Genomic DNA, 24,416 nt, shown 5'->3' with positions numbered 1-24,416 from the left:
TATTACTCCCACAACACCCACCCCTTTTTGGCTTTGATTCGTTCTGCGCGCTTCTCTCCAACCCTTATTCCAGCCAGACAAACATAATACTAAGTTATTTTGTGAGAAGAATAATAAATCGTTCATTCATGACACATCACCCCTATAGCACTGTGCGCCCCAACCCACCACCCACTTTGACGGTTAAAAGCGGGTTAAAGGACGATGAACAACAAGAAGACTTTTATTTATTATTGTTTCATCCTCCTTTGGCGTAGTATCGTCAGAGAGATAGCGAACTGGTTATATAGTTTTGCCCTCATAACACATTCCACTCTATAGTTATCCTGACACCCATAACTCGCCATCCTATATCCTGTCGTTTCCGATCTCGATCTACATATTGTATACGTCTTTTCAAAGGCTCAAGGAATAATATACGATATATCTTTGTGTGTGTATGTGTACTAGAGAACAAAGTAGTTAATATTCCATGCATTTCGTTCAATTTCAGATCATATACTGTGAGCGAGAGTTTCGAGATTGCCGCCTGCAGACCAGCTACGTGCAGTCACCAGCATATCCAGGACTAGCTATATCCTGGGGCACTAAATTGTCGCTATAAACTTCACACCAGACAACAGTACATCAAACTTTATCTTCAAAATGAGCAATTTTCGGTCGATGGACAACAGTAAGAAGAATTTTATAAAAATAAAAATTTTTCAGGTCATACTTTTAGATATTTATCATCCTCTAGGTCCGAACTCTCTTCGTGTATTTATAGAACTTTAGGAGTTCTTTAGTTTGAATTAGATCTATGTATGCCGGCCATCATATTGTTGTATACGTGTTTATTTGAGAGCAATGCAATTTAAATTGAAATGGATATATATGTTTTAAGTTTCCGTGACGCCTTGAGATGAAGAATACTGGAATAGCAAGGCTACTCGATGAAATATTCATGGTTCATTTTAACCTGTTTCGAAATTTTGAAATATATTTTTGTTTAATTTCCTAAACCACTTGAAATTAAACGAATGTTCTTGTTGTTAAGAGGCATAATGTATGTCCTAAAAAAGTAAAATACTTGCTCTTAGGTAAAAGTTGCTCAGGATCAGGGTTGTAAAATGTATTTGTTTTCCATTACAAATAAAAATAAAATTGCATAGGGATAAAAAAATATTTGTTGAAACTGAAAAAAATTTGCATTCAAAAAAAATTTTATTGCAACTAAAAAATATTTGCATTAAATAAAAATATTTATTGGAAATAAAAATATTTTGCATAAAAAAATAAATTTTATTGCAAATAAAAAATTTTCTGCATTGAAAAAAAAATCAATGGAAAGTGCAAAAAACTTATTTGAAAAAAAAAAAACTTAAAATTCGATTATGGAAAAATACAACATCTGAAATCGTTAGAGTCGTTTTTTTTTTTTGTATTTAATTTTAAAATTAATACAAATTTGGATGCAATTTAAAAAAAACATCTAAAATAAAAATTTCAAAAAAAATTAATTTCCGGTTTTCGAGAATATGATTTTTCAAAAAACTAAATTTCATATTTTTCTTTAAAATCCAAAAACTTATTTTTTTAGAAATTTTATTTTTGGCTTATATTAAAATTATCTACATAAATTCTTTTTTACATGAAAATTCGTTGTAATCGAAGCAGTAGTTTCGGAGAAAATCGGATAAAAAAAGAACCTATGGAAAAATTTTTTATTAAAAATAGACCTTGTCTTAAAACTTAGGTACATTTGATTTTTTTTTTTTAAATCGTTTTTTTAAACGTTTTTTTTTTCTTTAACTTTTTGACGTGATAACGTCTTATAAATCGATGAACCATGGCAGCCACCACAAAAAAAGTGACACCATTTTCTAGCGTTACACTCTCGCACTTTCGCAGTGCGGCAAAAAATTTAAATTCAAAATTAAAAATAAACCATTAGAGAAACAAATATCTCCTAAAGCTTATTTGAAAGTTATTAATCTAAGGCCTAATCCAAAAGAAGGATTTTTAAAAATTCCGTCATTTAATAGGGTAAACAGGGGTAAAACGGAAAGATGAAATTTGGACTTAAATCTAAACGCGTGGTCGTAGAGAGTTGATTCTTTTTGTTATAGATAGAGGAGACTGATTTAAGGATAACTGCATTTAGGAACCAACACTCTGCGTTTCGAAATATGAATTTTTGAAAAATACCTACTTTTTTAGGGGTATTTTTGAGTAGTTTTTGATTATTAGCTTTTTTTGTAGCGTTCAAAAAATCTCAAGTTATATGGGACATGTAGGGCGTTATATGGGACAAGTTTTATGCGCATACATGTGCAAAAAATTGGAATCGTTAAAAGAGTTTTGACTGAATACGGATACGGAGAAAAATAAGTTTTTAAAAAACACGTTTTTTGGCAATGTTAACCGATATTCATCGTTTTTTATTCTTTTTTTCTTTAATAGATAGAGGAATATTATATATGGAGTAATGATAGACCATGACTACGACTATATTTGTGCGAAATTTCAATCATTTTCGTAACCACAATTTTAAGATAACGGTAAAATAAAATTTTAGAATTCAACAGATTATAACTTTTTACCAAGAGCAGATAGAAATTTGATTAAACATTTATGAGCATCCTGATACAATTACCTTTCATTTGGTATATCACACATAACGCTAGACTAACTACAAGCCACACCACCAGTGGAGATCTATTGCGCCATGAACACGAACAGCCACCAGTGTGGGAAGTACCGTAATCTCAGTCTGGAAATTCCACATGGTTGACTTTAAAAAATTCTAACTTCTCTTGTAGACATCTTTGATATTAGATTGATACGTCATTTGAATGGTGAAACAATCAGCTTTCACATGGTATAAAAATTTTTATAGGTTGTTAGGGAAAAAATTCATTTAATAGCATGAGAACATAAAAATAAATGTTTTTTTGCTTTTTTGATGAAATTTCATCGAGTTTAAAAAATTCTAGCTCTTTTTGTAGATGTCTTATAGACTTGATCTATATATATATTTTAAGCTAAGACAATAGACAAAAAAAAAATGGATTTAATAGCGTGAGAAGATAAATTTACATGTTTTCTTTGCTTTTTTTGATGAAAATGATTGTTTTAAATAAATTATTTTAATACTTTTTGCTCATTGTAAAACTTTAAAAATGGTTTTATTATTTAGAAGAAATATTTGGCTTTTTAATGGTATAATTTTTTTTGTGAGCTTTTAAAATAAAAAAATTAATATAATGAGAAAAGAAAAAAGGTATTTTTTTACAACCTGTTTTCTTACGACGTTATCATGTAAAATCATCGTCCGTAAACCGGCTTTACAGACAACATCTTTTTTTTTCTTAATAATGAAAATTTAAAAAATTGGTATGCTTTCCTGAATAAAATACTACATATTCCACACATAAAAACAAAACTCTAAAAAAAAATTATTATTATTTCAAAAAAAAAATTTTAAATGTTAAAAAAAATATTTTGTCATCTAGAATCTATATACAAATTTTCGTTGAAATCGGCTTAGTCGTTTGTGAGAACGTCAGTAATCAAGAAAGGGTCCAAAATATACTTTTTTTTTGTTTAAGAAGTAGTAGGTACTTCATCTGCCACAGTTCACGTACTATCAAAATCGTTAGAGCCGTTTAGAGAAAAATAACTTTTATTATTTTAGTCATATGGCAAGTGCAATTAATTTTGGTCCCAAAAATGTAATTTGGTATGTCTGATAAATGTGTTTTACTTTTGGAGGAACTATTTCATAACATTTTTCCTACTAACTGCAACAGCTTAAAAATTAAAAATGAAAGTTCTTTTTTTCTCCTTTTTTATGTTGAAGAAAATAGTTTGGGTCTATTTCCTCACACTCTTAAACTAAATGGTACACCATCCTCTTAGATATAATAAAGACATTTAATACCAAACAAAATTTAGTTGTGGAGGAAATTCAATAAGCAGCCCGCCTTAGTAGTGTATTTTCAATTGCTCAGCAAACCCATTGAACTGTTAACAATAAATTGTGTACCGAAAACCCACTCGAACACAGTCGAAACACACTTCAAATGCCTGTTTTCATCGCTTTTCGCTTCTCTCAGTCTTTTAGCAGCAGCTTCCAGCTTGGCAACAAACTAACTACTATGCTATCCAATCGATTCGTCCTAAAAACTATCTAACTATACATAAAAATGTATCTATATTTTTTTTTTTACTTTTGTTTTCAATTCAAACAGAACTTGTATTGTGGGTAAAAGTCTTTGAAAATACTTCAAATACATTTTGAATGAGTTTTTGAAAGTAGTTTTTTTTTTTTTTTAGTTTTTTAAGAGTTTAGAGGGGGAGGATAGAAAGTAATAGTTGATATTGTCAGGAGAAGTTTGTTCTTTTTCAGTTTTTTCTTTAATGATTTTGCTATAAGGTTTATTGGTGAAAAGGTAAATAAATATTTATGTTTTTCAAAGTAAATTTTTTCTTTTTTATTAATAGAACTTTGGATATTTGAAAAGGATTTTTCTCTAAATCCTTAAAATGGGTCAGGTGATAAAAAGATGGTATATTAACTTTAAGATGAATGAATTGTTTTCAATTTTTATTTGAAGTGAACTAGATTTATAGGATGATCAAACATTTAAAGGCTTTATTAGAGTAGGTAAACATAAAAACCTTTAAATAACAAATATAGATATATTCCTTTATTTTTTATGATTAAATGAATATTAAATTTTACAGACGTATTTTCGTTGAAGAGTTTTTTTCTGTTTTCACCCAGTTTTTCAAAAAAAAAATTCTTCAAAATTTCACTGGCAAGATAATGTTTTATGATCTGAAATCTTAAAAACTAATCACAAATTCACCAAAAATTCTAAAAAATTGACAATTTTTTATGGAACACGATTTACGATTGCGGTTAGGTTTTCATTTTACAAACTGTCACTTATCGCACTTGTCAATATTGATGAAATATCCGAGTTCCGACATCGTACTTTGGTACTAACGGAGGGCTTTTTCACGGAGAAAAGGTAAAGGACACCTTAAAATAAAATGATGCGCACATTAAATTTCACCACCTTAAAATAAGGTGATATCCGCTTTAAATAATTTGATTCCACTCAAACTCAGTTTAATTTAATGTGAACTTCATCTTATTTTAATGTGAATGTTCATCCTAAAAAAACCGACCAAAAATAAAAATTTTAAAATTATAGTCACACTTAAGCTCAAGTTACAGTTTATCATGCTTATTTCCAACAGTGAGATAGCACATGGTAAGGCACTCGCCTAGTGACCCAATAGTTGCAGGTTCGATCCCCAGTGGCTGCCAGTGCCTTATTTTATTTTGCGCATTAAAGAAATTAATGTGATAATACGTCATCTTAATTTATGGTGGAAGTCATCTTAGCAAAACACCATGCAGAAATCCGATTACTTTAAGGTAGGATCCGCTTAATTTTATGTGGTCTGTTATCTCCATGTTCCCACTAAAACCAGTTAAAAATGCAAGAAGATTGTAGACCAGTATCACAACCAGATTAAACTAGATTTTCTTCCACTCAATTCTTTTGGGGGTCTGGTTCCTGAAATATTTCCAACAAAGCATTTTTTTGTCTGTTTTTATACCGAAGCCGATAACTTTTGACAAAAACCTCGAAACAGGTTTCTAATTAAGGAAATGAGTTCATAATTCATTCATGTAAAAAATTTAGAAAATTCTTTTTTTTTTTTTGTTTTTTTTTTTAACCTTGCCAAATAAGAACACCTTTTTCAGAAATTTTCTACAAATTCATCGAGTGAGACACGAAATTAGATTAGTTTGGTCTTAATGTATCAGATGTAGATATCCCTGCAAAGACCGTTTACCCTTTTAAGCCATAATCTGATGACGTTACAAGCTATTGTGTTTAACAAAAGATATAGAATTTCAAACAATCAAATAAAACATTTTTTTTTTATTTCGAAAGATTTTCCGAATTCTAATTTTAGCTAGGTATTTTAATGACATTCTGTAAGCTAGTAATGCATTCCCCATTTTACAAAATTCTCAATCTTAATACCTTTTCATGTAACCCTCTTGGCTCTTAACATTTCCAACATAAATGAAATAAATATCCATGATCCTGGAATTAAATTTCAAAAAAAGAAAACAGAATTTCCTCATGATTGCACAGCAAAAAGTAAAGGCTTTTTTTTCTCACGATTGCTTTTAGAATTTCTTTTTTTCTAAGAACTTTTAAAAATAAGCAAATTAAGCCCAGGTAAGCACAAACAATATCCTTAAGGCTATTGGACAAGAAAACAAAACGAAAAAAAAACACACCCTTATCTACTAAAAAAAAAGCTTATAGCCATAATTTCAGCTATACTTTGTGCCATGATCTGTTCTTTTATTAGTAGTCATTTTTTTTTTTATTTTATAAATCCACTTTTTGAGATACAACAACCGGTCGGTTGTTCGGTCCACGGTCTTCGTTTCATCGGTCGTTGAAGACGATGGTCCATAAAATAAAATTACAGTTATAACAAATAGATATCCACAAGCGAAAATTCACCTAATCCCTTTTTCCTGTTCGGCATCTCTTATCACACCTTTTCTCTTCCATATTTCTTCGTTTTTATATCGACTCTTCTTAGGGTTTTTTTTTGAGTAGAAGAAAAATGCTTCTGACATTTATTCCCTCTATACGAAAAAAAAACCCTGTGTCTACTTTGAGTTTGGGTTTATCTATTGGTAGCTGATGTCTTGAGTAATAAACTGGCCGGATGTTGTAAGGAATGCCAGATGAACAAATTTATTTTAATTCACCGGGTTTTAGCGATATGGACGGGTCATAAGGGGGAAAAGGATATCCTCCATCAAAATACAAAAAAAATCTAGATTAAGGATCAGAAATGGTTGCATGGAGTTGTTTCTTGTTAAAGTTGCTTGAAATATTTCTTTGAAATGTCTCGAGTATTGAAGATACCTAATCAAAATTGAGTGAATCATTTAGGAAGGAAAGGTGATGCCTATTAGAGCTGTAGCAAATCGTATGTATTCGCTACTAAAATGCGGGTATTTGCTTCAGTAACGAGTAACGAAACGTTACTTTCTAAACAGTATCGTTACTCGCATGTTTCGTTACTGGGTACTGAAGTAACGAAACATACAGGGTGTCCCAAAAGTTAACGTCGAAACGAAAACGGTAGATAGGGTAGGTGGTGACAGTTATCAGAAAAATAATAAAAAAAATCGCAGCCATATATTTTGAGAGTTATGGGCATTTGAAAAAAAAATGGTCACCCTGTGACGGTTTTTCATGTGCCGTGACTACAAATCTTAATTTTTCTCATTTTTTTCTTTTGTTACGGAACCTTGAATAACCCTGCTATTAAATGCATTCAAAAATTTTAACTCAGCTGCATCAGTTTTAAAGAAAATATTACTTTTTTACCCAACTTCTTCTTCTTCTTCCTTTTTCTCGGCTCTGTTATGATCTCGATGTCGAGGGGATCATAGCCTTCCCACGTTACTGCTTCACACTAGTGATCCGCCTGTGGGGTTCGCCGGGTTGACCTCAGAAATCGGCGGCAAGCCTCCCGGTTTTGTATTGTTCCGCTTCTAAGGCCAACTGAATGCTGGTGTTTTTGCATTTGCTTGTACCAGGAGTTTTTAGGTCTACCTTTCTTTTTATTTTTAGTACTTTTTTACCCAACTTAGTACTAAAAAATTTTACATGACTCTAATTCAATGAGAAGTAGTGTAAAAAAAATGCACTACGATGTTTCGGCAAGTTGCCTCAAAAGTTGGTGTGTTCAATTCTCTTTTCAAAATGGTATAACATTGTTGGGAATATTTCATAAATAACCGAGATAAATTTTTTTTTCTTAAGAAATCCGACTTGTTTATGAGGTAATTTTTCCATATCATTTAAGTTTTGTACCCTTTCAGAACCTTAATAATATGGAAAAATTACCTAAAAAAAGTAATATTTTCTTTAAAACTGATGCAGCTGAGTTAAAATTTTTGAATGCATTTGATAGCAGGGTTATTCAAGGTTCCGTAACAAAAGAAAAAATGAGAAAACTTAAGATTTGTAGTCACGGCACATGAAAAACCGTCACAGGGTGACCATTTTTTCTACTTGTTTTCAAATGCCCATAACTTCCAAAATATAGGTATGGCTGCGATTTTTTTTATTATTTTTCTGATAACTGTCACCACCTACCCTATCTACCGTTTTCGTTTCGACGTTAACTTTTGGGACACCCTGTATAGGTATAAAATAAGAAAAGGTATGAGTTTGCATGCTCAAGAAGATTATAAAACGGAACATGGCATAGAGTTCCATTGGGATCGAATTTCTGGCCATAAGCTAGGTATATCTATTCTTTTATTATTATAACGCGTGTAGTATTTTTTTTTCCGTCTTTTTTTTAGAGAGGTGAGTGATAAACTCATCGTTTTGATGCTGGATTGGAAACGAATTCGAACATGACCATTAGCAGATAAGTGCTTTGGGTTTATTGATTTGATATTTCTTTATTATTATCGTCGTCATCATTGGATTTTGACATTAATGCCAGTAAAAAAAAATTCAGCTTTTTTTTATTACTTCGGGGCTTTAATGTACAAAAAGTTTTAAGAAGATTTATTTTTTTGCATAAATGATTTATTTATTTAAGAAGAAGAGAATATTAAATTTATTTTTTTCTTAAATAAATAAGTAAAAATAGGAAAAACAAATAAAATCAAAATATATATCTATTTGAAATTAAAGAATTTAAGAATTATTATTTATTAAAAATATATTTCGTGAAAGGGTGTTTTTTTGTTGTGAAATATTATGTTGTACTTTGTGATGGTTCTTAGACAAAAACATGATAAAAATGTTGTTTGTCTATTATGATTTTCTACATTATTTTGAGCTAAAGTGTTTTTTTTTTAAGTTAAGAGAAAATATGGAACTATTGGATAAATTCAGTAGAAAAATGATTCCATTTTGAAATCTGGCAATAATGTTACATTTGAAATTGGAACCAAGAACCTGAAATGTAAATACCTATCATGACTGAAAGTGAAATTTTTTGACACTGAGAGAAGTACCCTTTCAGAACCTCTCAGAATACAAACTCTTAAATAATATGGAAAAATTACCTAATAAAAAAGTCGGATTTCTTAAGAAAAAAAATTTATCTCGGTTATTCATGGAATATTCTCAACAATGTTATACCATTTGAAAAGAGAATTGAACACACCAACTTTTAAGGCAACTTGCCGAAACATCGTAGTGCATTTTTGAACTACGGTTCATTGAATTAGAGTCATGTAAAAATTTTTAGTACTTAGTTGGGCAAAAAAGTAATATTTTATTTAAAACTGATGCAGCTGAGTTAAAATTTTTGATTGCATTTGGTAGCATAGTTATTCAAGGTTCCTTAACAAAAAAAAAAAAAATTAAGATTTGTAGTCACGTTAAATGAAAAACCATCACAGGGTGACCAATTTTTCGATTTTTTTTCAAATGCCCATAACTCACAAAATATATGGCTGCGATTTTTTTATTATTTTTCTGATAACTGTCACCACCTACCCTATCTACCGTTTTCGTTTCGACGTTAGCTTTTGGGACACCCTGTATACATAAATATGAATTCGGGTACACAAAAATTCTGAATTCGCACAGAGAAAAATATGATCCGCTAAAAACTAACAGATTGCCATATTGTTTTACCGTCCATACATTTCATAAGGAAATCTTATTAAAATCAACGATTAATAAGGTTTTTTTAAGGAGATTTCTTATTATTTTTATAGAGAAAATCTTATTAAAATTTGACTGAAAAGTTGATTTTTTTTGCAACTTAGCACTAGAACAAAAATCGCTATCAATAATTTCATGGCAGGTTGGTTCAGGTGGTAAGGTGGCCGACTAATGATTTGAAGTCTCCAGTTCGATTCCCAGCCTGATCATCTTTTTTTTTTTATTTTTTTGCAGATTTTAAAACAATAAGGAAAACCCGATTGTTTTCATAAGGTTTCCTTCTTGGATGAAAACCATAGAGAAATCTTATTGTTTTTGTTGTATTTTATGTGGTCTATTTTTCTCTGTGTGGGTATAAACGAATTACTTGATTACCCTAGTTTCAATTTTTATTAGTTAATAAGCATATTTCAGCGCGTTTTTGTGTATTTTGCTTATTATAAGGTTTTTGTATGATTTATAGAACTGTTTTATATATGAAATAAAAAGTAACATATTCAGCTATTGTAATAATTACAAAAAAAAGTCCATGTCATCACTGAATATTTTGATAATTCGATGTGCCAAAAAATATCACCTTTTGAGAAGTAAATACCTAATATATGTATAATTTTTTTTACCATAGAAAAAGATTTTTGATACAGATTTATAGACAAGAGAAATACCTTTCATTTGATATCAATATTATTTTTGTAGGTACATCCATTATTAAGCATTCTACGATTAATTGTTTGAAAAAGAGCTGAAATCTTGATTTTGAAATCCGAAACTTCAAACTACAATATCCCCAAAACCCCACCACCGTTTTTGAAAATATTTTACCCACGTAATGTGCTTATCGTCACCTTTCATTTGATACCAATTTTATTAGTGAACACACTGAGCCCAAGCTCCCTAGAAAAATGTGCCATCTCCTTTAATAATAGCTAATGTTTTTTCTTGCCTTTATTCGGAAGCAGATATTTTTGGATCCAGGTCCCGAAACAAGTTTTAGTTTACAGATATGAGATCACAGTGAACAGGCATATATGTATTCAGTTAAAAAATAGATTTTTTTTTTTTTAATTTTCGAAAATTACTACCCCTTGTCTAAAAAAAAAAGAATTTAAAAAAATTTTCTCCAAATCCATCGAATGAGACATAAAAAGAAAGGACTCTTGAGACTCTATTCATAACTGAAAACCAAAAGTTTGTAGGAGTTCGGGTTGCTGAATTATTTGCAATCGAATAGAATTGTTTGAAGTTATCGTAAATTAGATAGAAACTACCATACCAACATTTATTTTTTAATTATTTTTTTTTTACGGACAATGATTTTTCGTGATAACGTCACAAGGAAATAAGTTGTTTTCCTTAGATAACAAAAATATTTTTAAATAAATTTATAGCAAAAAGAAAATATTATAAAAAATATAGGGCTGCCTTGAAACTCGAACCATGGACTTTTAGTGCAAAAAACTGTTGATTTTTCGTCATATGAAAAAAATGAATTTCGATATATTTCACAACTGATAATAGATCACAACTTTTTCATTGAAATCTTCGAAAGATTCTAACAATAAAAATAGCTATGTTTTTTTAAGTTAATTAAAACGTTAAGAATTTTTTACTTTACCTATAAGAGCAAGAACGTGTGACTCTACTATGAATCTTTGCAATATTTTTTGATTAATTATATCGACAGTATCTTCGTTAGTAGGCAAATATCAGAAAGTTCCAATTCTTGAGAATTCATCCCTTGAGTCACTTAATAAAGGACATATTCTTTGCAATAATTTCTGAATTCGCTTTCACTTGAACAACAACTAACACTAACAAACGGACTCTTCCTATAACATTTCCGTTCTAGTGTTTGCGAGAGCAACAATTTGTTATGTCCTTTTGTCCTTGCCTATTCTACTTTATATTTTTGTGTATGTTAGGAATATTTGTGTACCTATATAATGCCTCACCATCACCTATTATTGAGTGAAGTTTTATTAGAAATTTATTTAAAGTGAATTCATTGGAAAATCCTAGTCATTGGTATGCCTTGTACTTACATATACTAAAAAGGATATCCAATTTCTCTATAACATTTCTAAGTATCGTTTCACTTTAAAATATCCTGTAAACTGCATATTCTACTACCTATACTAGCAATATAGACGATACCAGAAAATGTAACAAAAGCTCAAGAGTATCTAGGAACTTGCTATATTATGCTGTTGATGAAGACAATACACAAAAAAAATTCCTTAAAAAAAAAAAAGACAAATATCAGAATAGCCCAGGGAAATTAGTAAATTAAATCGCATTTTTCGCGGGACAAAATTTTTTTCATGGAATGTGTTCGGATGGTTGTCCTTATCATAAAAGTCAATTTGTTGGGATAATTGGAGGTTGGGAACAGCCGCCATCTATTAAAAGAGATTGGTATCGTTTTTATTGAATAGCTCCATTGTTATTCATTTTAACAAAAACTGACAAAGGTAAGACTTATTAACAATAAAATTATCTAAAAAATCATATGCAAAACAATTCCGTGAGTTGATTAAATAAAATTTTATAGTTGGTCAAAGTGCGTGTTTGTATCGCAAGGTTGGGGCAAAATGACATTTGTTCATATATCTGACGAACTTTTATGATGGTTACAATAACGATTGTGGTCTCATTTTATAGATAATTATAAATACTATAATTCATTTTTGAAGAATTATCCAAACAAATCAAAAGTTCGTCAGATATATGAACAAATGTCATTTTGCCCCAACCTTGCGATACAAACACGCACTTTGACCAACTATAAAATTTTATTTAATCAACTCACGGAATTGTTTTGCATATGATTTTTTAGATAATTTTATTGTTAATAAGTCTTACCTTTGTCAGTTTTTGTTAAAATGAATAACAATGGAGCTATTCAATAAAAACGATACCAATCTCTTTTCCAAGATGGCGGCTGTTCCCAACCTCCAATTATCCCAACAAATTGACTTTTATGATAAAGACAACCATCCGAACACATTCCATGAAAAAAAATTTGTCCCGCGAAAAATGCGATTTCATGCCCATATTTTGACTAATTTCCCTGAGCTAGAAAAGGAAACAACAAAAAAATTTTGAACAAAATTTCAAATGAAACAGACTAGAAAGGTACTTTTCCTTTATAGCACGAGTATGTAGTTGCACCTACAACATACTTGTTCATACCTTTTTACATTTTGAGTATTTTCCTTGCACCTATAGAAAAAGGTAGATAGTTGGAAGGATATTCCCATATATATCGTAGGTATACATCTGTGTGAAAAAATGTATCAATGGAACGATATTATCCTCTTGGGTGAATGTGTAATTTATAGCAAAAAGACCGCAATAAATCCTCTTCGAAATGTGAAACCAATATATTTCCTTTAAAATATATTTTTTTTCGTAGGTATATGACCTTTTAAATTGAGGCTTAAAGGTTGACCTAAAAGTGTTACAAAAAATGTTTAAATTTTTATATTTCTTATACATTTTTTAAAGCCGTCGTTAAATTAATATGAATTATTGTGTAATGTCAAAGAAGTTCTTTTCTTATATAAAAGGTTTGATGAGCAAAAGAACAAAAATTATTCCATAAGAAAAATTTATATTTCCAGAAGAATGTTGATTTATAAGGAGATTTGGGTGAGAACCTTTTAGAACGTTTAAGACCATTACAAAATTTGATGCACCTTACTGACAGTGAGGAAACTTGAATACTGAATACAAAAGACTTTAATAAGCTTATAAATATTTTCAAAGGAAAGGTCGTAAGTTTTTGTAACCAATAGAGTTTATATGAAATCAGAGACAAAATAGTCTCAAACTCTTTACAAATCGAAAATGTAATAAGTACTCAAGGAATATACAAAAAGAAGATTGAAAGAAAAAATAAATCCTTCAACACACAAGTTTGTAAAAGCTTATTTTTACAAAATTCCTATTTAAAAAAATGCACTAGCTACTGAGTCAAACAAACATTCTTTTAAAGTTAAAATTTTAAAATTAAAAAAAAAAAGAAACAAATCAATAAAACTCGTTCTTTAAAGAAAAATAAAATACACAACTGGGTCGCACGTATTTGATCTCGCAGTTGAAAGCACTTTTATATTAGTTTAAATGTAGATTTTAGAAGACATCTCTGTATAAATAAAATAAATTGATATTGGGGAAGAACCGACATTTAGGGAAAATTTTTTTTAAATGAAAAAAAAAAAAATGTTTTTATTTGACTTTTTTTGGAAAAATGCAGTTTTATTGTAATATTTTGAATATTACGTCTGCAAAGTTTAATCAAAATCGTTCTAGCCGTTTTTGAGATATTTAGTTTAAATTGAAAAATTTATATGGGAGGTACACTTTCTAAGCGAGATATAAAAAAAACATAAAAAAAAAACACCTTTCATAATTCCATAAAAATCATCTGTACCAAATTTGAAGAAAATCCGTCTACCCGTTTAGGCTGTTGAAATGGGAGCGGGTCATAATTCTGCTTGTCAAAATTCTGTACGACAAAATTCTGTGGGGTCAAAATACTGTAATACCATAATTCTGTACGTCATTATACTGTAAACACAAAATTCTGTACGTCAAAATACTGTATCAACAAAATACTGACGTGCAAAATTCTGTTTTGTAAAATTCTGTACGGCAAAATACTGTATATCAAAATTCTGTAAAAATGCTGTAAAAAAATATCGTTTTGATAATGTAAAAAAGTGCGCGCGCACTTTTTTACATTATCAAAACGATATTTTTTTACAGCATTTTTACAGAATTTTGATTTACAGAATTTTGATGTACAGAATTTTGAAATACAGTATTTTGACCAACCAGAATTTTGCTATACAGAATTTTGACTTTCAGAATTTTGTTCCTACAGCATTTTGCACATACAGAATTTTGACATACAGTATTTTGGCATACAGTATTTTGAATACAGAATTTTGCAACATACAGAATTTCGACCCCAACCCTGTGGAAATGTGTACAGATGAACGCACAGACTGACATACGGAATATCGAGACCCACTCCATCCATCATCGTAATGTTTGTTTTGATTAAAGTCTCAATTTTTTTTTTTCGACAAGAAACCAATACTTGCCCTATAGATAAAGCAAGTAAAAAATTGTTGAAATAATTTGAGCTCCAAGAAATTAAGGAAAGTGTTTTTTATTTAATATAAATACATTAATATTTATAATATAAATTCAATGTTCAACTTTCGATAAATTAAAAAAACAAAATTAATTTTTTTGAAAAATCGAAAAATTTATTTTTTCTTAACTTTATCTTTGATTTATATTGAAGCATATGCATAATAAGATTTTCTAAAAATTGTATACATATTCTGTTGTGAAAAAAATAAAAAAGTTAAAAAACGGTTCTCTGAGAGCTACCATGAATTTCAAAAAAAATATTAATCATTAAAAGTCCGTCTGAGTTACTCTAAAACTTAAATCGTTAGAGCTGTTTTCAAGAAAATTAAAACACATAAAAAATGTTATGTGAAAAAAAAAAATAAAAAAACTAAATTTCATTACACTGCACAACAAGGTTTTGGATGAATAAACTACTTTTCCAATGGTCTTTGGTGTGCTGAACGGGATCGGGTCAAAATTCTGGCTTCAAAATTCTGCTTTTCAAAATTCTGCTTTTTCAGCGAAAATTCTGTTTTTCAAAATTCTACTTTTTTTCTATTCTGTTTTTCAAAATTCTGCTTTTTAAAATTCTGCTTTTCAAAATTCTGCCAGCATTATATTTGAACAAAAAAATTCTGCTAATTCTGTTTTTTTTTATAGCATATGCGCTGGCTAAAGTTAAATACACCTCATTAATGTAATTCAACATTGGTACTTTCCTAATTTTTTTTATTTAAGTGTCGCAAATATTTTTTGAAATGCATAGGTATACTGACTTTCTTGTCGATGTTGTATATTCCTTTTCTTATTCAAATTTTTGAATATTCATCATTATTTAATAAATTAATAAATTTTTAGTTATTTTCGGATATTAAAAACCTTTTCTTAGTATTTTCAAATTTATTCATTTATAAAACAAAAATTAATTTGCATTTAAAAAATGACAAATTATGTAGGTAAGTAATCAAATAAGCAGATAATTTTTCAAAAAGATGATTTTACAGAATTCTGCAAAAAATTAAAAAAGGGTTTGGAAAATGTTAAAAAGCGCGCGCTTTTTAACATTTTCCAAACCCTTTTTTATTTTTTTGCAGAATTTTGAAAAGCAGAATTATGAAAAGCAGAATTTTGAAAAGCAGAATTTTGAAAAACAGAATTTTAAAAAGCAGAATTTTGAAAGCAGAATTTTGTAAAGCAGAATTTTGAAAGCAGAATTTTGACAAAAGAATTTTGACCCCGGCAGAATTTTGACCCCAACCCGTGCTGAACTCGAATCTGGAGTCAGAAATATTCTATCAGTCTTTGTTCTTGCAATATTGCCGTTAGAACTTGCGAAAAAAACGTGTTTTGGCTGTTTTTGAGGTTATGCTTAGATGTAAGGTACCTTATTTTATCATAAGTTTTAACGGAAAAAAAACATAAGAACTGTTTTTCTTCTTTGAAAATCTGTATAAATCTTTCCGATATCTGTTATATTGTCTGAGATATCTTAAGTTTAAGTACGTGTGTTTTTGCTTATTTTATCAATAACGTTATTTTAAAACTGCAGTAACTTCAAATTAAAATATCTCGGATTAGAAAAAAGGTATCGCAAAGATAAAAACAGATTTTTAAAGAAGAAAGGCAATTATTATACAAACCTTCACAAAAAGTGTTGCAAAAAATTCCCACACATTGCAACACAACTTCAGAAACAGGTGTTTTTGCATTTTCTAACGGTAATATTTAAAAAACGGGAGCTGATAGAATATTTCTGAATTCGGATTCGAGTTCAGCTTTCAGCACACCAAAAACCTTTGGAAAAGTATTGTTTTGTTAATTCATCATACAAAAAGCTTAATTTTGTTGTGCAGTGTTATCTGAAACACATCTGTAGTAAACCCAAAAAAATTGAAAATTTTGGATTAGTTTTTTTTATTTTTTTTTTGTAAAATAAAACTTTTTATAAACGGGTTATTGAACAATTTTGGTATAAATTGTTTATAAATATTTACTAATAAGGCATATCTACCAACTTTATATACAAATTTTTTTTTTACATAATTATAATTTGTTTTTTCATAAGGGCTCTAAAATATTGATGTTTTTCCAATGTACCTAACCTACCTACATTTAAAGAGCCAAATAGTGTATTTTTTTCGCCCAAATTCATTTAACCACATTTTGATGTAAATATTTTAAAAATTTAACCAACTTGAATAGTATATCGAACGCAATTTTTTACGTGTATTCATATTCACACGATTGAAGTTATACTGATAAAGTACATTTTACCCGTGTGTATAACTCACCAAAAATATAACATCAAAAATTACGTAAGCGATTGAACCCAAGTCAAAGAAAGGGGCCCACATATTTGATACAGGGTCGCCAAAGGTTTAGCTACGCTACTGACCATATTAGTAGTATAGAAACCCGTACTCTTCTATGCATAAATAACTTTTATAATTGAAATTAATATTTTTGTATTGAAGTTTTGTTTACGGTAGGTACCTGTCACAAGAATTTTTTTTTATATTTCGGATTTTCTCTTAATAGACTGAACCAATTTCAGGAATTTCTACCATTCAACTTTTGATAATACCTACATAATAAAACCCTATAAAGGACCAAGTTAGTGACTAACAACTCTCAACCATTCTTGTCTGCGTTTTATTTATTTGAAAAAATTTTCAATTCTCCGCAAGAGTCAATACCTACCCCTGGAAAAATGTTTTTAGGTTGTGAAGGCTGGGATACGAAAACAGGCCTCCGTCATCATAGTCCATCGCAGTAACAATTACGCCACGGGCTTTTTGATATCAAAACTAAATAAAACTATCAAAAAAAAAAAACTTTGGCTCTTTTAAGATAATTTAAAATAGTTATAAGATATTTTGAATTTTTTGTTTTTAATTTATATAAATGAAACTCGACAGTTCAGCAGTGATACAAAAAATTAAATAGCACTGGCTTGAAATAATAGAAGATAGGAATAATAATTTAATGGAACATGCGTTTTGACACTCTCATTCAATACAATATTTTTCTCAATGTCAATTTTTGTTCTACACTGAACCAAATCCTTATACGTAAATACAACGAAAAAATTAGTTGAGCCAACGAAAATTTAATTAATTTTCAGCCGATGAAAAATTTAATTGGCTCAACGAAATGGCTTTCATACGTTAATGAAGAACTTCATCAATCAACGAAAACTGTAGTATTTTAATGAAATTTTTCATAAAAATTTTTGATCGAGAGTTAATGAATTTTTACATCACTTTACGAAATTTTTCATCGATTAACGTAAAATTTAATTAACCACGGTGATATTTTTCGTTAGTCAATGTATTTTTTGATTAATTTATGAAAGAACTTTCGTTAGCTAACGAATTTTTTCGTAAATTTAATGAACATTTTAATTAAATTACGAAAAAATATTCGTTAGCTAACGAAACTTTTCGTTGTATTTTTTTAGTAGATTGTAGTATTTTTTTATTGGACTTGTTAAATTATTAATTTAATATAGTCCAAACCAAAAATTGGCTTTTCGACCCGGTGGAGCTCACTTAAGTCAACTGATGAGTCCGACTTATCGTGAGACACCTTGTCAATACGCAAATATTTTTTATATTCAGCTAAACTTACATAGATTTTTAAACAAAAACCTAATGTGAACTATATAAAGCAAGATTAAATTTTTAATCATTAAAACAGAAATGCACCCAAATCTACGTTTTTTTGTAAGGCAACGATTTTTTTCGTTAACTGATGTATTTTTTCATAAGCCAATGTAATATTTCATTAGTATATGAAGAATTTTCATAAGCTTATGAAGATTTTCGTTAGTTAATGTTGAATTTCATAAGTTAATGAATTTTTTCGTTACTTAATTAAAACTTTAATAAAGTAACAACAAAATTCTTATTTTTATTCTTTAAAATGAGCATGAAATTTTTCGTTAATTGATGAATCTTTTCATTGAAGTGGATTTTTTGGCACTAAAAAGGGAGAAAAAGTGTATGAAACGTTTTCATTAATTGATGAAGGTTTTCATATTACGAAAAATTACATATTTTCGTTGAGCCAACGAAAGTTTCGTTGGGCCAACGAAAATGTAGTGTATGAAACGATTTTCGTAATTTTACGAAATTTATTATTTTCAGTGTACGATTTAGAAAAATACTACTGTAATTTTTGTTTTAAAATTTATTGATTTGTAGGGTTTTTTTGATTAATCTTTGGTTAAATTAAGAAATAAACAATTGTTTTGTATTTCTTTGGAGTATTTGAAGCATTACAACTAAAAATGTTGTCCAAAATAATATAATTCACATAATTCATGATTTTGACTCTTACGATATGCTTAACTTTCCTTACTTCTCATCCTTTAACGAACAATAAGCTTAAAACATCTTTCGCAAGTCGGTTATTTGTATTTAAAAAAAAATTTGAATTTTTAACGTTTTCTTCTTGCAATTAACACCAGTTTTAATTCAATTGCGGTCATATCCTTTCTCTTCAAGACTAAGTTCAACAATACCACTCATATCGATAGGTACCATATAAAGACTTCTCCAAATTCCACACTGTCATTATGCTCCTTAAAAATGAGAAGTTTATCTCATTTTATTTTTCAAATTATAACACAACGCAATGCCATTTCACCTACGAAAATTATTGTTCATTAAAGCGAACAAATTAAATGAGAACACAAGCACTTGTGTTATTTTTCTTTTATATTTTTTCTGACACATAAGGACCTTTACCTCCATTTATAATCATACATACCTATGCGATATTTATGTATGGCGACCTTATTTTTTTAATTAAATAATATTTTTTTTTTGCAATTTTAACTCTCTCCCTAGAACTCTGAACTGAAACGTGTTTTTCTTTCAAATTTCCATACCAAAAGTCGAACACGTGTTAATGAAATGAATATTTTAATTGTTATTATCCAACCATCCAGTACATTAATAAAAAAAAAAAACTCTCATTTCCGTTGAATACTTTTCTATTAAAATCTTTTTATTAAAACCTTAAGGTGTTTTTCAGTTTTTTTTTTTTTTTTATTTTTTTTATATAATTTTACTGAAAGTGTAGGTATTTTATAGGACAACGATGTCAATAAACACAACAAAAAAAAAATAAAAACTCTTTTTTGTACATCAATCCCACAATAATAACAACAACAAAAATATATTGAATATTCACAGAGTCATAATGCGTTTCTTTTATTTTTTTTTATATTGTTTCGTATATTATTACAGGTGCGAAAACTTAATGACGTGTCCTATAAGGCCAATTGGGTCTGGCAACGAACACTGGCCCTTACGATTGGTTGGTCGTTTACGATGGATGGGAGGAACATTCGCCACTTATTGGAAAATTTTGCGGTCTCGGAAAGTTTCCATTTAGTATAATCGGTAAGTTGAGTAAAAATTCTTTTAACTTTTTCTTTTCATTTTTTTTTTTTTGCTTTTGTTCATTAATTTTACAACTACAAGAATAAAAGGACGAAAAAAAAAAGTTCACTCGTTTGGATGGACGAAACATTTCTCTTGTAATTATATTAATTGAAATATAAAATTGGATAACTGACAGTTTGTGTGTGTGTGTGAGTATGAGTTATAACATTGGTGATGCATTTTCGTGACCTTTTTCACATTTTCCATTTTTATAAATCTCGTATATCTACTCAAAAAAAGAAGGATGTTTTGACGTGAGAGAGAGATATGGTAGTATGACAACGCCGAATATAACTTGGAAAAAAGCGGATGTTATTTTTACATTTTTATTTTCTGTCGGAAACTTTAATGCATCACCAATTACTTTTGGAATAATTTTTTTTTGCAACATTGTGTTTTTTTTTTTGTTGTTGTTTCAAGTTGATATGGAAGGTTGTTAAATATGTTATAGGGAAAAAGGATATAAAATTGCATTATACAGAATATATATTCTTTAAGGGCCAGAAAATTTTCGAAGAAAACAAATGAATTTAATTTTACGAACCGAAAGAGAATGATAAAAGAGAAAAAGAATTCATCACGATCTGAATGAGTTTATACTTATGTACGTATATTGGCAGTGGGGGATTTCAGTATTATAATTGTTATTGACCATATCAGTATGACAGTTGTGTGGGTTTTTAATTTGGCAACTTTAATAATTATAATCGACTTTTAAGATATTTAATATGAAAATCGCTTGCTGTAGATTTAATTGGGTTGAACAAAATTACACAAGCGATTATAGATTTTGGTTGTACATAATTTCGCTAAGTTGAAATCCTTGCAATGTTTTCACATGCTATGAAGTTTAGTAAATTCTATTTTTTTATTATTTTTGTATATGGTTAAATATAATAATAAATAAATTTCAACGGTTTGCGTAACGATTAATTTGTTTGTGATTCTTTTTAGACATTCGCGTGTAGTTTCATAATTTTTTTTCTAAAATCCCCAAAAATAATTTTTTTTTTTTTTTGATTTCAAAAATTCAAAGGGCAATCATTTTTGTCTACCTCGAGACATGGATACAAACAAAAAATCATCGTTTTTCCAACCTAAGACGTTTAGGAGATATTCAAAATACAAAATTTGCACTGAAAAATTTCCAAAGTCCTCAAAGTTAAAAAAAAAAGTTACGTATACACCCCAGTGACTTTCTTATTTTCTTCTTATATAATCACTGACTGAACTATCTGCATTTTTTGACCATTCACTGTTTGAATATTATACAGTTGTAAGGTAAAATTTTTGAATGTTGGGCTTACATAGAGTTGCATAATTTGTTTTTCTTTTTAGGATGAAAAAAAAAAAAACAAAAAAAAAAACACCTTAAATCAAAATTAAAAACATCAAAAATTGGATTAGATGATGTAGTCTCTATTTTGTGTACATAATACACAATTTAGAGTTCTTATTTTTTTTTACAACATACGGCTTAAGTTTAAGTGCTAAAATGTTTCAGTCGAATTTTGTGTTTTTGAAAATCTTCTAAACCCTAGGACAAACGTGGTAGACAAACGATTGCCGTTTGATATTTTGAAGAAAAAAAAAAATGATGAATTGTTAAAAAAAGCTGGACAAACGAATGAGATAAACAAGTCTCATTCGTTTGTCCAGCTTTTGTTAGCATGTTCGTCCAGCCAAAATTTTCGTTCAATTATTTTGAGGTCGCAATTCTGGCTTCACGGAGCCCAGTTTTTGATGTATAAATAAAAGTTAAAAAATAAAAAGACATAAAAGTATACATAAAAACAAGCCAAGTTTTCAATCAACCTTAACACCCTTATAACCAAATCAGGCCTCATTTTTGACCCCTCTTACTCCTATACAAAATATGTCAGAAATTTAAGGTCACCTCACTTTAACGTGTGCTTTGAAAATAGTAGGTTCAGTTAAATTGGGAATCGATTTATAAAAATTTTTAAAGATGATTACGATAAGGAAAAAGTGTGAGTGTGAGAAAAATTCATTCCAATATTTTGAATATTCTATAAACTTTTAAACTTTTATGCTTAAACTTTAAAAAAGTTAAGTTTTGGTAAACATAGCAGAAATCCAGTTGTTTGGAAAGATCAAGTACCGTTTTGAAAGAAGTATTTTAATAACAAATTTTTAAACAAATATATTCGAATTTCAAAAGAAGGACACTTAATTCTTTTTAGCATATGTTTTTCATTACAAATTAAAAGAAAAATAATTATTGCAACTGAAAAAAATTTGCATTGAAAAAATTTGTATTGATACCTATTCAAAATTATTTGCAATTAAAAAAAATGTTATTGCATGCAACTCGAAATTATTTCCATTAAAAATAAAATTTTTGTTGCAAATAAAATATTTTGCATTAAAAAAAAAATTCCGCATTGATTTTTTTTAATGCAAAATATTTGTATTTGCAATAAAAATTTTATTTTCAGTTTGGAAATATTATTCAGTTGGAATAATTTTTTTTTTTAATGCAAAGTATTTTAGTTGCACTAAAATATTTTTTAATACAATTTTTTGTTCAATTGAAATCAATAATTTTATTTTAATGCAATTTTTTTTTATATTTGCAATACATTTTTTTTAATTTAAATGCATTTTTTCTGATTTTTGTTATTTTTACAAAAAATATGTATTTTGTAGAAATTTAACAAATTATGTAAAATCGTTAGAGTAGTTTTCAAGCTGTAAGATTCTTGTAAATTTCGAATTTTACAGGATTTTGAAAATCGAGTTTTGACTCTTACTGAACTATGAAGTCATCCCTTTTCGTAATGTAAGGTTTGAAAAATTTGGCAGCTGCTGTAAATTTTTAATCCATAAATTGAAAGAATTATGAGTTGGTTGGAAGTTTTCTTTTATGAACTACCGCATGTCATAGTAGATGTTACCTTCTTTTTTTATTAAAATTAAAAAGTGCCAACAATAAAACCCTTTTCAAAATCGAAATGACCAAAATTCATTCTAAAATCTCAAAAGGTGTCAACATTTTGAATGGCATTTCACATTGTTAATTAAATCGTTGTAATATATACACCAAAAAGGACATTAAAGTGACAACAATCAATTTATGGGTGTCAGGAAAAGTCAAAGGGAAGATATAAAAAAGGAGAGATATCACATCATTTTACTATCACACCATGATGGATCATCATGATACCTCATCCCTTCTGATAGGTTGACTTGAAATTAAAAATGAAAAACCCCTATTCTCTACCTAGGCTGAATATATTTCTTGTATGCGGTTTGTTGTAGTTCCTCTACCTACTAGGCCAATACGGCTACTCTTTATACAATTCGAACTCTCTCAACAACTATGATCTACGATTACATCGTCTGAACACTCAAATGAATGCTAATTAAAATTCCGTTTTGACAAATATGCGAAGTTGAATGAATGCTGTATAGAGAGCATGGAGCAGCATCCAGCTCATCCTTTATTGTATGTGTGTGAGTAAGTAAATGCAATAAACACGCATGAAAATAGCTACCTTAAAATATATGTATACGTACATTTATAGAGTAGAGACCGTTCATTGACTATGAACATCGCGCTGACTGTAGATTACCATTGCAATCGCATTCATTTGCATATTCAATGTTGGATATGCCACCTTTATTCTGTGCAATGTGCATCCATTTGGCACCCCATTCATATGATGATGATGTAACTCATATATTGCATTTTCCGTTGTTTCAACAGCATTATATCCAATCCATCTATATTTTGTATTCATGTTTGTATATACATATATTTTTTGCACAGGTATGTTGAATTTGTATCATCTCCCGCTGGACCACTACTGAATACGGGATTCCATTTTAATGTTGGAAATTGGCCAGGACACGTAGAGACGGCTGGCATTAAACATGGTATATGTGATTGGCTATTAAGTTCGGATGCTTCAAAGGACAGCAGAGTGCATCGGAGGGAATATTCCTTAGTATAGCGCATTGGTATCCACCGAATACATCTTGTAGTTAATCACATTAAAGGACGAACTGGAGAAATTTTCAGGCTGTATTTTCCAAGGTAAGTGTGGTTGGTTGG

At 29.0% G+C, this 24,416-nt stretch overlaps 1 long non-coding RNA gene across 1 annotated transcript; it reads left to right on the top strand.

Annotated features, from left to right (window-relative positions):
* The first annotated feature begins 516 nt into the window (after window positions 1-516).
* On the top strand, window positions 517-24,416 carry LOC129917922 (uncharacterized). The gene is made up of 3 exons (XR_008772900.1): window positions 517-673; window positions 20,141-20,296; window positions 24,132-24,416. It is a non-coding gene; the product is annotated as an uncharacterized LOC129917922 (long non-coding RNA).

The sequence above is a fragment of the Episyrphus balteatus genome, chromosome 4 (assembly GCF_945859705.1).
Source record: "Episyrphus balteatus chromosome 4, idEpiBalt1.1, whole genome shotgun sequence".
Taxonomy (NCBI): domain Eukaryota; kingdom Metazoa; phylum Arthropoda; class Insecta; order Diptera; family Syrphidae; genus Episyrphus; species Episyrphus balteatus.
This window is presented reverse-complemented; position numbering and strand designations above follow the sequence as displayed.